Source organism: Molossus molossus, unplaced genomic scaffold (assembly GCF_014108415.1).
Source record: "Molossus molossus isolate mMolMol1 unplaced genomic scaffold, mMolMol1.p scaffold_m16_p_20, whole genome shotgun sequence".
Lineage (NCBI taxonomy): Eukaryota > Metazoa > Chordata > Mammalia > Chiroptera > Molossidae > Molossus > Molossus molossus.
Window position 1 is genome coordinate 312,281 of NW_023425356.1, and position 12,310 is coordinate 324,590.

General features: G+C 46.2%; 1 protein-coding gene across 33 annotated transcripts in view; it reads right to left on the reverse strand.

The window, feature by feature from the left end:
- Window positions 1–7,135, reverse strand: part of LOC118637266 (zinc finger protein with KRAB and SCAN domains 4-like) — a 34,499-nt gene extending 27,364 nt beyond the window's left edge. For 20 of the 33 annotated variants that reach the window (XM_036272569.1, XM_036272566.1, XM_036272559.1 and 17 more), the window contains exons 1-2: window positions 3,312–3,981; window positions 2,499–2,612 (exon numbers count right to left, since the gene is read on the reverse strand). The gene's annotated coding sequence lies outside the window, so the exon portion shown is untranslated. The other 13 variants (XM_036272560.1, XM_036272554.1, XM_036272545.1 and 10 more) reach the window with 6 other exon arrangements.
- Window positions 7,136–12,310: the final 5,175 nt, after the last annotated feature.

Genomic DNA, 12,310 nt, shown 5'->3' on the forward strand with positions numbered 1-12,310 from the left:
GACAGTACAGCCTCTCACAAAACCAGGCTGTCCCAAACCCCTGGTAGAATTGTTTACTTTTATACCAAGAAGGATGGGAAAGCACCAAACTCTGCTTGTGATGTGTGCCCAGGCTGACTTCCGGGAGTCTGTGCTGTGAGACCTAAAGTTCTAACGAGGAGTCTAAGAGGAAAAACAACATTAGTGGGGCCTATGGTGGATCTGTGTGTGCCAAATGTGTCTGTGATAGGCCTGGCCAGTGTGGCTCAGGTGGCTGAGCATCGCCCCGTGGACCAGGAGGTCTCGGGTTCGGTTCCTGGTCAGGGTGCATGCCCAGGTTGTGGGCCCGATCCCCAGTGGGGGCAAGCAGGAAGAAGCCAATCAGTGTTCTCTCTCATCAATGTTTCTATCTCTCTCCCTTTCTCTCTAAAGTCAATAAAAACATAAAATAAATAAATAAATGTGTCCATGACAGGATCAAGTGTGCTTTCCTTATTGAGGAGCAGAAAATCCTTGTGTTGAAGGCATAAGCACAGAGTCACAAAGTAAGTTAAAAAAAAAGAGAGAGAGTAGATAATGAGGGAAGCTATACATGTGTGGAAGCAGGGGTTATATGGGAAACCTCTGTACCTTCCTTTCAATTGTTCTGTAACCCTAAACCTGCTCTACAAAAATGAAGTCATACATATACACATACAGAGAAATCAGCCACGAACTGGAAAATACCAGCATGAGGAGAAGATGCAGACAGCCTAGGAAATGGATCTCTAGCTCACCTGGCTCAGGTAACCTGGGGAAGGTGCTGGGGTTATAACTTGCAAGCAGTCTCCACAATATTTGCGAGGGGCTAAAAGAATAAAAACAGCCCTTGAGAATGACAAGGGGTGCTTCTGAAGGAGAAGAGAGCATCCCCACTGCAATCATGGCAGCAAGGGCCTCCCGTGGGGTTCAGAGGGCTGAGGAAGCCGCCCTCTGCCCAGAAAACTTTCAGTGGAGTGAGCCCTCTGAGACACCATGTGCAGTTCTTCAACCCTCCACTTAAAGAATCGTATTGCTATGACCACTGTTACCTTTCATCACTCTGGTGACTCAACTCCATTCTTCACTACCCTCTCCCCTTGTCCAGTCAAAATTAAATAAAATCAACGTAAGCAGATGTGCTCATCTTTTTACAGGTAAAAAGCAGGGGGAGCTTCTGCTCCACTGCAAACTCACATCTTTCAAGGCTCAACACAGGACGGCAGGGCTCCCTACCACCTCTAAACTTCTACACATAAGCAAAACATTTGAGGCTTCATGTGGTGGTAGTTTCTAATAATGGAAGAAAGTAGGAAAATATCAATTTCTACTTACCAGGGCCGGGGACAAACCGCAACCGAGGTATGCGCCCTTAGCGGGAACCGAACCCGGGTCTCTCTGGACCGCAGGCCGACGCTCTAACCAACCAGAGCCAAACCGGCCAGGGTTCAATTTCTACTTTTGCTACGATGGGTAAATATCACAAGTAATTTGACTTCTATACATTTTATCTCTCTTTAATGTTCATCTCATTTATTATATGACCATCTACTCTGCACTTACTGCCAAAATATCAATATTCACAGATCACCAATGTAGTGATTGCTAAACATTAATTGGGATAAATCATGAACCCTCTGAAATCACATGTGTAATTTTGTATTTTCAGTAGCCCCCTTATCTGCGGAGGACACATTCCAAAACCCCAATAGGTGCCTGAAACACTGATAGCCCCGAACCCTATAAGCACTATGTTTTTCCTATACACACTCATCTTGTCACGAAACATTTTACAGCTTCTCTCTGGAATGTATGAACTGCTGGCACCATTACTCTTGTACTTTGGGGCCAGGATTACATAAAATAAGGGTGACCTGAACAACACACTAAGATATCAGGAGGGGCGGGGAGCGCACAGCATGTACATGCTGGGAGGGATCCTGCCCTGTGCGGGTTGGAATGAAGTGGCACGAGATTTCATTACACTTCTCAAAGAGCTCATAATTTAAAACTTATGAACCATTACAAGTAAATTGTAATTGAAACATAAATAAAGTATAAGTTAAGAATTGTTTATTTCTGGCCCTGGCCAGTTTGGCTCAGTGGCAGAGCATTGACCCGAGGACCAATGAGTCAGGGATTCCATTCCAGTCAAGGGCACATACCTCGGCTGTGGTTTGTCCCCAGCCCTGGTCGTGGTCATGCAGGAGACAACCAGTCGATGTGTCCCTCTCATGTCAATGTTTCTCTCTCTCCCCCTTTCTCTTCCTCTCTCCCCCTCCCACTGTGTCTGAAGATAAATAGAAAAAAATATCCTCAGGTGAGGATTAAAAAAAAAATTGTTTATTTCTGGAATCCTCCATCCAATATTTTCAGACTGCAATCGACACTGCACAGCTGAAACCACAGGTATGGGGATTACTGTACATGACTTTTCCAGGAAAGAGAGCTAAGTTTTCAACAAATCTAGGGGAAAACTCCTCCCCATGAAGATTACTCACTGTGTAGCTGTAAGGTCTCCCATTTGAAATGTCTGTCCTCCTCAATGCCCCTGCCAGAGCCTGCACAGAGCTGACGTACAACCAAGAGGGGGATGGATTTCCTGGAGGTGAAGCCTGGATAAGGAAAGGAAGGGTGCAGGACAGAGAGGGTGCACTCAGAGCGGAAAAGGAGAGCACCCACATAAGCCTAAAGCTGCATTTTAAAGGACTGAAAGATTAGATTAGGTTGGGAGGATTTGCAAGAGAATGTTATCATGGGGAGGGGGGTACAAATTTGTGGAAAGCTACTAAGTAAATATTTAAAATCCCCTCAAGTGTAGAATAAGATGTGAAGCAGAGAATTCTGCTCAAAGATCAGGTGACTTAAATACTAGAAGCTGATCTACCTCTGTTGACCCTGGGCAGGTAATTTAAAATCTTGAGGTTTGGTTGTCCGAATTATTAATTAACAGTGTTGGACAGGAAGATCTTAGAATTGTAACATTTTACAATTTCAAATGTTTTAAAATGCTTGCTTAAGTACAGGGTTAGACAAAAACAAAACTCAAGGACGTAGATACACAAGCTCTTACTAAAAAGACCACGCACCGGCCAGTGGCTTGCTCCCAGCAGCCTTACTAAACTCACTCCGAGCACTCACACTCACTTCTTGGACACTCTTTGGAGGGAACTCTGGAGGCTCACACTTCAGAGTGGTCACCCAGGCAGGAGTTGAAGGCTCTGACACTCCAAAGAGGGTCCCTGATATGCTGTCACCAGTAGGCCATGTCCTGTCTCTGAGTGTAGACAGAGGCCTGGGAACAAAAGATTCACCTTGCAGAGGCGTCCTGGTAGGAACTGGACCAAACAGCAGTTAGGAACATTCTCCAGGGAACACGAGACAAGCCCCATTTAATCCTCTAAAAAAGCAAGTAAGACAGAGAAGACTGAGACATTCATTTATCCAGCACATAGGGATACACAGCAGCCGAGATCCAGGCTCTGTTCTAATGCCAAGGATATAGCAGCAAATGCGAGAAGAGACATCTCCGAGAAGAAAAACAGCAAAATACAAAACCCCACAGGGATGCTGAAACTAGAAGGTGGAAGTTTCATGAGGAATATGACATACACACTGTCTAGGAATCTCTCCCACAGACTGCTTCTTAATTACACAGGGAAAATGGTGACTTCCCATGAGAACTCTGACAGATATGACCTTGACCACATCAGCAATGTGCCCACGTGCCACCTGACGAATGCACAAAGGACACACTATCACTGCTGTGGTATTCTAACCAAAATGCACAACCTGGATCTTATCATGAAAAACTGTAAGACAAACCCAAATGGCCTGTATTCTTCACAAATATCAACGTCACGACAGACAAAGGCTGAACAAAGTTCCCACATTCAAGGAGACTAAAGAGACATGGGTCCTGGCCGGTTTTGCTCAGTGGTTAGAGCATCGGCCCACGGACCGGAGTCGAGGGTTCAATTCCAGTCAAGGGCATGTACCTCGGTTGCAGTTTGGTCCCTGGCCCCAATCAGGGTCATATGGGAGGCAACCAATCAATGTGTCTCTCTCACATCAAAGTCTGCCCTCCCCCTCCTCCATACTCTATCTGAAGATAAATGAAGAAAAATATCCCCGAGTGAGGATTTAAAAAAAAAAGAAGGGCATGGGAACTAAATGCAATGTGCAATGCTGGACTATATCCTGAATCAAGGGGAACTGCATAAACACCACTTTGGGATAACATGGCAAAATTTGAACAAGCATTGCCTTTTGGATGACAGTCTCATAACCTCAATTTCCCTAAATTTGATAACTGTATTCTGGTTACACAAGACAAGTTCTTGTCCTTCAGAAATACAAACGGTTTAGCGGTAAAGGGACAGAGTATCTGCGACTACTTCTCCAATGGCATAAGAGCAAGTGCATGAGTGTGTGTTGGTGAGTGTGCATATGCAGAGCTGGGGGGGGGAGAAGGCGCACATCACAAAACAAATGTTGACGACTGGTGAGGGTGAAAAGTATACCGGGGTTCTCTGTATTACTCTCCAAATACTTCTTTAAGTTATAAGTTATTTCAAAATAACACATAAAAATGGCTCCTGCTGTCCTATGTCTCCTGTGTCTGTCTCAACATCCTCCAGTGCTATGACCACCTCCTCCCCACTCTGCGGGTGCGCGGGCAGGATGCTCAGGAACTGCTCCAGCACCAGCAGCTCCAGCATCTGTTCCTTGCTGTGCACCTCAGGCCAAAGCCAGCAGAGCTCTTGAGGCTGGGCCAGAGCCTCCCAAGGCCCAGTCACCCCAGGTAGCTAAACCGCTGGAAACCCAAGTGGCAAAGCTCTTGACTGTGGGAGCAGCTCTCCTGTGAACGGCACATCTGCTCCCACGTGGACTCTTCCACCTTGACTTTCACAAGACTGTTCCTATTTTCAGGAAGGGGTCACCCAAAAGCTTCATCCACGTTATGCTTTACGGCTAGGGTTTCCAGGAAGGCGTCATGGACACCTTGAACAACATGGGTCTTAACTGTGTGAGTTCACTTACATGCAGTTTGTTTTCAATAGATACTGTGTATGTATTTAGCTTATGATTTTAACATTTCTCTTCTCTAGCTTACTTTATTTAAAAATACAGCATAGCCCTGGCCGGTTTGGCTCAGCAGTAGAGCATCGACCTGCGGTCCGGAGAGACCTGGGTTCAGTTCCCGCTAAGGGCATGTACATCAGCTGCAGTTTGTCCCTGGCCCTGGTTGGGTCGTGCGGGTGGTGGCAACCACTCGATGTGTCCCTTTCACGTCGATGTTTCTCTCTCTCTCTCTCCCCCTCCCCACTCTATCTGAACAAAAAATGGAAAAATGTCCTCGGGTGAGGATAAAAAAAAAAAAGAATACAGTATACAATACATTTAATACACACCAAAAAAAAAAAAAAAAAGGCTACGAAAAGGTTCGCTTAGCTGTGATCTACACTTCAGAAATGTTTTTCCAAATGTCATCTGAGGCACTGATCATAACATGAAAATTACAAGAGCTTCAAAACGCCATGTACCATACTTATTACATTGCTGTCCTCACTGTAGGTGCTGCCTGTCTGTACTATGATTAAATAAACCCAGAGGTACGGTGAAGGACATGAGGGAAGGCGGGTTAACAATAAGGAAGTCGGAGCAGCTTATACTTCAGCTGGGGAGAAGGGATAATTTCAGTCTCTCAGTATTTCTCACAGAAAATTCCACCTTACATGTAGGTGAGGCAGACTGTTTCCAAAGTCTCCCCACAAATACCTGTTGTGATAAGACTATGCCATTCTTCCCCTGAATCTGTGCTGCCTATGACTAGCTTAGAACAACAGAATGTGGCAGAAAGGATAGTAAGAGGACATGCTCTTGCAGCTCTGGGCACACAGGCAGGGGACTGCCCTGCCCCCAGGGCCTGAGCTAGCCTGGCAGGTAAGGAGACCTCACCCGCTGAATGCAGCCTCACGCCTGAGTCACTCAGGTAAGACCAGCAGAACTGACCAGTCAACCTACAAAATGACAACAAATAATAAACCGAGGTTGTCCCACTAAGTTTGGGATTTCAATTTTTTTTTTAATGTAACAAGATCACTGAAACAACAAACATGCTTCCAGTTCTTTTGGTCTCTCTTCTTCCTTTTCTGACCTCAGTGACCATAATTGCAAGGTACCACTATGGGGCTCATACCTGCCTTCCCCATTCCAGGCCCACCCGTGAACTGGAGCTTCCAGGTCCGGCCTCTCCCGCACCCAGGTCCACACTTCCCACCCTGACACCAGGGTGGCCGCAAGGCCGCGCTCACTCTCCTCTCGTGTCTCCACCGTCCTCCACACATTCAGGTTCAAAACCAGTCCCCACCACTGTCCCCCGAGTGCGGTCAATTCCTTCCCTTCTTGCCACTTAAAGTCACTACTGCGACTACTTAGTCTCGGACATGCCTTCCGCACCCCCTCCATGGCCGTGGGGACACCTTTCAGCCCGATTCGGACCCCATTCAACACACTCCGCTCCAAAAACACAGGTCTCCGTCGCTCCTTCGCGAACTAAACCCGACCGCGCAGGCCCTCAGCTTTGCTGGGTTTCGCAGGTCCCCTCGGCCCTCAGCGAGCAGGGGTGGGCTCGGCATCGCCCCGCAGGCACTGGACCCGGAAGGACTGCAAGGCAGTCCGACCTTCCAGAAAGGTGGTGCTGCCGACTCCCCGTCCCGCCACCCCGAGGACGCCGACCTTCCCACCGCCCGTCCTTTGTGGCGGGACCTCCCACACCCCCGTGAATCCCCGGGGCCCAGCACCGAACCAAATACACAGACAAACTTCCTTCCTGCGAGCCACCCGAGGCGGTGTCCCGGCGGGAGCAGGTCGCAGCCCGCGCCGCGGCGCTGCCCCGCGAGGACGGGGTCCTCTTACCGGCATCAGCCCACACCCCAGGGCTGGGCGAGCCGAGCGGACCAGAGGCACCTACGCAGCCCGGAACCTCCCTTCTGGGGGGGGGGGTCTCCCTTCAGCACGTAGCATTGGGCGCACAGGGGCGCTGGATATGCGTCTCGGGGGGGTTAGTGGACAGAAGGCGGAGCGAACGCGCACAACAATGATGTTCCCGCCTCGTGACAGGCTCCGGGAGCACCCTGGGCCAGGGGTCGAAGGGCACGGGACGCCGGAGACTGGGCGTCGGAGGGCGGGGCAGCTTCTCCCCCAGCGTGTGCAGCCGGTGTGCGTCTGGGGTGCGTGCGGCCTCTCTAGGACGGGCTGCACGTCTCTCTGGTGCGCCAGGAGGCCCGCCCACTCCGCCCACACCCTTCCCCTCCCGGGCCTTCCCGGGACCCCAGCGGGGCGCTCGGTCAGGTAAATCACTGCTGTGGAAACCCAGTAAGATGGTAATGGCAAAAGTGAATCTCTGTCTTTAGGGTCATGACAAGCTGTGGAGAGTGGGAGGGCAGATGAACAATTACAGTACAGCAAACAGCACGTTATTTTTTTAACTTAAATGTACAGATTATATATATATATACACACACATATATATATATATACTCAAGTTTCAGATTATAAAGTGAAGTGTCTTACTCTTCATCATTGTTTTGTGCAGATCTTCCCAGGACTGGACCTACCACACAACTGCATTCAATAAATATTTAGTGAATAAGTGTGTATCTATATACTTTAAAATATGTATAGGATCTGTTGTAGACCAACGAGACAGACCAGACTCGGACTCCAAACTGGGTTCAAATTAAGAGAGCTTTGTTAGGCGCGTGGGGACTGTCCCATCCTACTCAGAGGAGAGAGCAGCCCCCAGCTCCAGGGGAGAGTTGCTTATATAGTTGTCTTAGCCCCTGTTAAGGATTTGGATTAAGGGTATGCAAGCAACCAAATTCATACGGAAGCAGATATTTGCAGTTAGCTGTTATGCCTGAGGGAACAATCAGTTTCGGTGTACACAAAGCAATGGTTATCTATACAATGCAGTGGTTATCTATATAATGCAGTGGTTATCTATTAGCAGATAGTTCTTGCCATTCCCTTAAAATCCAGGGGGCAAGGTCATGTGTTTGTCCTTTACAGACCATCCTGGTGGGTTTGGCTCAGCAGTCAGAGTGTGGGCCCAGGAACTAAAGGGTCTTGGCTTCCATTCCAGTTATGGTGCAATTCCCAGCCCCAACTGGGGTCACACACGAGGCAGCCAAATAAATACACATCATGTTCCTCTCCCTCCTACATTTCTAAAATAATAATAATAATCAATGGGGAAATATCCTCAGGTGAGGATTAACCAAAAAAAAAAAGTATGGGGTCATAATATAATTTGTGCCTTACTGTTTCAGTAAGATAATTTGGAGATCGTACCATAACCAGTTTATTTTTAACAGCCACATAGTATTCCACTGTGTGCACCATAATTATTCCTTTTGATGTATATACTTAGGTTCTCATTTTTTCCTGTTTAAGTAACACTACAGAGAACACCACTGGGGCCCTGGCCTGTTTGGCTCAGCGGTTAGAGAACACCACTGAGTGCTTTACATTCTCATGTAATCCTAAGGTAAATATTACATAATGAAATTGACTTGGTGGCTTGTACAGTTAAGTTTTTTACATACAGCTGTCCTATTTAATGTTTAAGGACACTGCTGTCTAAAAGTAAAAACTCTAATAAAATAATTCAACAAAAATGAATAAAATTGCAATTATAAATGACAAATTAACATGTGAAGATGTTCCACTTTGTAGTTAAAAAAAAAAAAATCTTTAAAAAACCAGCCAGCCAGGGGACTTTCGGTCAAGATGGCGGATAGGTAAACACGGTATCTGTCCTCCCACAACCACATCAAAGTTACAACTAAACTACAGAAAAACCAACATTCAAAACCGCCTGAAATCAAGCTGAATGGAAGTCCTACAACTACGGAATTAAAGAAGCTGCATCGAGACTGGTAGGAGGGGCGGAGGCTCCAGGGGTGGCGGCGAGACAGCGGTGAGACAGACTGGTCCCACACCCACGTGTGGCGGATAAAAATCAGGAGGTTACCTTGGCTGGGAAGGTCCTCCCTGAGGACTGAGGGGTCCCTGTCCCACACCAGGTGCCCTGCTCAGGGTTCCAGTGCCAGGAAGAGAAGTCCCCATAACGTCTGACTGGAAAAACCAGCAGGAAACGAGGCTCAGGGAAGCTGAAGCGGCTGGAGCCCCAGGCAGCTCCTTAAGGGCCCGCGCACGGACTTACCGGACTCTCTCCCTCTAAGTTTGGAGGGGAGGCAGCTCGAGGGGCGCCAGAGACATACAGGGAAGAACTGAGCTGTTTGGCACTGGGGCGAGGGCTGGAGAGGGGGCTTTCTCCGGGACAAACATCCTGTCAGAGGCCTTTGTTCCTTCGATGAGCCCTTCCCTGAGGCAGCAGACAGCCGCCATATCTGGGACTCCAGCAACCTGGCTCACACTGGTAGCCCTGCCCCACCCAACTTTCAGGCCCACCCAAGCTGTTGCCACTTGCTTAACCATAGGATTGGCCTGTCTTGGATCCTGCTTCAGGTTTTTCCTAAATTTTTTCAAACGAGCAGCATCTGCTCTCAGCTAGCCCCATACCGCTCGTTAAGTAATACACAGAAACAAACACAGGGAGGCAGCCAAAATGAGGAGACAAAGAAACAGGTCCCAAATGAAAGAACAGAACTAAACCCCAGGAAAAGACCTAAGCAAAATGGAGATACGCAACCTAACAGATGCTGAGTTCAAAATACTGCTTATAAGGATGCTCAATGAACTCAGCGAGGGCCTCAGGAGCATAAAAAAGGACCAGTCAGAAATCATGGATACACAGTTAGAATTGAAGGAGGCTTTAACTGAAATAAAGAATAATTTACAAAGATTCAATAGTAGAGTACGTAAATCTAAAAAGCAAACCATTGATTTGGAATATAAGGAAGCAAAAAACACCCAATCAGAACAGCAAAAAGAAAAAGGAATCCAAAAAAATGAGGATAGTGTAAGGAGCCTCTGGGACAACTTCAAGCGTGCCAACATTCGCCTCTTGGGGGTGTCGGAAGGAGAAGAGAGAGAACAAGAAATTGAAAACCTGTTTGAAATAATAATGGCAGAAAACTTTCCTAACTTGGTGAAGGAAACAGACATACAAGTCCAGGAAGCACAGAGAGTCCCAAACAAGATGAACCCCAACAGGCCCACACCAAGACACATCATCATCAAAATGCAAAAGGTTCAAGACAAAGAGAGAATCTCAAAAGCAGCAAGAGAAAGGCACCTAGTTACCTACAAGGGAGTTCCCATAAGGCTGTCAGCTGATTTCTCAAAAGAAACTTTGCAGGTCAGAAGGGAGTGGCAAGAAATATTCAGAGTGATGAAAAGCAAGAACCTACTACCAAGATTACTCTATCCTGCAAAGCTGTCATTTAGAATCGATGGCCATATAAAGAGTTTCCCAGACAAGAAAAAGTTAAAGGAGTTCATCACCACCAAACCGTTATTATATGAAATGATGAAGGGTCTTTTTGAAGAAAAAGATAAAATATATGAACAAACAAAATGGCAATGAATACATATCTATCGACAATGGACTCTACAAACAAAATGAACAGGCAGAACAGAAACATTCTCATAGATACAGAGAACATTTTGTTGGTTGCCAGATGGGAGGGGGTTGGGAGAATGGGTGAAAAAGGTGAAAGGATTAAGAAGTACAAATTCATTGCTAGACTGACAAACCTCAAAGGGAAAGGAGTTGGGGGAGGGGGGGTGAGAAGAAATAAACCAAAGAACTTAAATGCATAACCAATGGACACAGACAATAGTGTGGGAAAAGGCGGGAGGGGGTTGGGAGTGGGGAGGAGGGGGTCAACGGGGGAAAAATGTGGAACATCTGTAATACATTCTACATTCAACAATAAAGATTTAAAAAAACAAAAAAAAAAAAAAAAAAAAAATGCCAGCCAGCCAGGTCCGTGTGGCTCAGTCATTGAGCATCAACCCATGTACCAAAAGGTCGCCTGTTTGATTCCTGGTCAGGGCATATGCCCAGGTTGTGGGCCAAATCCACAGTGGGGGGCATGCAGGAGGCAGCTAATCAATGTTCTCTCTCATTGATGTTTCTAACTCTCTCCTTCTCTCCTCCTCTCTAAAATCAATAAAGAAAAAAAATTTTTTTAAGCCAACCAATTTTATGCATAGTAGATTGCCAAATATTTAAAATAATAATTCCCAGAGTTGATGTGGGTGGGGAAAAAAAATGGGCATTTTCACAGACTAACAGGATCTTCTAGAGGACAATCTAGCAAATGTATTAAAAGCCTTAGAACATATGTCTGCCCTTTGTCTCATAGATTCTGGTACGGGCATTAAATGAAGGAAAATAAATCCACAAATGAGCAAAGTTGTACATACAAGAATGTTCGCTGATATATTGTTTATGGGGACAGAACTACAGATAACCTAAATGAGAAACACCAGGGACATGCACCATAGAATACTGTGTAACTTACATTTCAAATTATCTTCCATGAAGACTTTTAGTGATCTGGATGTCTTGCCCAGGGATTTTTTGGTTAATGTTCAGAAACCCACCCAAACTAACTTACAGGACATTTTTATTGGAAGGAAATAAGGTGATCTCATGAACTCCCAAAACCAGCATGTAGATGGACCTCAGAAGCTGAGGCTGAAATTGTTCTCCTGAAACTCTCTGGGCCTTCATGGGATTCCAGCTTCAGGAGTTGGCTTCATCCTTTTGTTTTTTGCTGGGTTGGTTTGTCTCTCTTTGTTTTGTTTTGTGACCACAAAAATGATTCCAACTCTATATTACGTTCTAGTATCTGAATGACTAAGCTGGTGTAATCCTCAATGGTCAGGGGATCACAAGGCAGTCTGCCCACTCGGGACTATGGCAGGACTGAACTAAAATGCAGTAGCAGATAGGTACATTGATTTTCCTGTTACAAATGAAAACTGTTCATGGCATAATTAAAGTCCAGTGAAAAAACTGTGTCTATGTATAAAAAAAAGATCAATATTGCCCCAGCCCAGTGACTCAGTTGGCTGGAGTGTCGTCTCTTACACCATGAAGGTTGTGGGTTCAGTTCCCTGTCGGGGAACTTACCAAGGTTATGGGTTTGATCCTGGTTGGTCAGGGAGTGTCCAGGAGGGAACTGATTGATATCAATGTTTCTCACATCAATGTTTCTCTCCCTTCCTCTCTCTCTAAATCAATAAACATATCCTGGGGTAAGGATTTTTAAAAGTCAGTATCTAAAAATATATTAAGAGGTTATAGTTGGAATTCAAAACAGGATGATTT